Source organism: Micropterus dolomieu, linkage group LG18, assembly GCF_021292245.1.
Source record: "Micropterus dolomieu isolate WLL.071019.BEF.003 ecotype Adirondacks linkage group LG18, ASM2129224v1, whole genome shotgun sequence".
NCBI classification, from domain to species: Eukaryota; Metazoa; Chordata; class Actinopteri; order Centrarchiformes; family Centrarchidae; genus Micropterus; species Micropterus dolomieu.
In genome coordinates this window covers 4868573-4869245 of record NC_060167.1, presented here as the reverse complement: position 1 = coordinate 4869245, position 673 = coordinate 4868573, and the positions used below count along the sequence as shown (strand labels likewise).

Genomic DNA, 673 nt, shown 5'->3' with positions numbered 1-673 from the left:
CAGGGCAGCTACCTTTTGCCATGTGGTTTGCCCTGACGCTGGTCCTAACCTTGAACTCTGTGTGTGCATGTATCCTCAGTGGAAACAGCTTCTGTGTTTGTGAGACCTGGGTATTACTGAGAGTTGGTAACTCACCTGGGATAGTCTACAGACTTGGGCTAGGGGAAGCTCGTTCACTGATTACCCACACCTGGTAGTTAAATATTTGTTTAGTGACACTAGGTTTAGGGGTGCTGCGCTCCCTGTGTTTTTCCACTTCTGAGCAACGGCTAGAGAGGTTTTTGTTTATCTTTTTTCAAGTAGTTTAGTAATCCCCCACGTAGGAGGGATCTCTTTTTGTTATATTTGGTTCTTTGTTTTACGCAGCACCCACTTGCCCATTTTCTGTTTGACTAATTTGTGTGCATCCGACTGCTTAATAAATAATCTTTCCACCCATACCAAATCCATCTGGTTTATGTTTACGTCTCTCCTACCCCTAGACAGCGGGGACGTAACAGCGGTGCTGTGGCCCTCTTGTGGGTGATGTAAAAAAACAGAGCAGTTCTCAAACACTGAATACAATAACAATCAGAATAAAGCCATTAACTTCTTAAAAAGAACTCCAACAGAGAAAAAAGGAACAAAGAAATATAAAGATTAAAAACGCAGCAGTTTGGCAGGTTTAGATGCA

General features: G+C 42.8%; 1 long non-coding RNA gene across 1 annotated transcript in view; it reads left to right on the top strand.

Annotated features, from left to right (window-relative positions):
• Window positions 1-440, top strand: part of LOC123956471 — a 1016-nt gene extending 576 nt beyond the window's left edge. The window contains exon 2 of the long non-coding RNA XR_006821544.1: window positions 278-440. This is a non-coding gene — a long non-coding RNA (uncharacterized LOC123956471). The remainder of the gene's footprint in view (window positions 1-277) is intronic.
• Window positions 441-673: the final 233 nt, after the last annotated feature.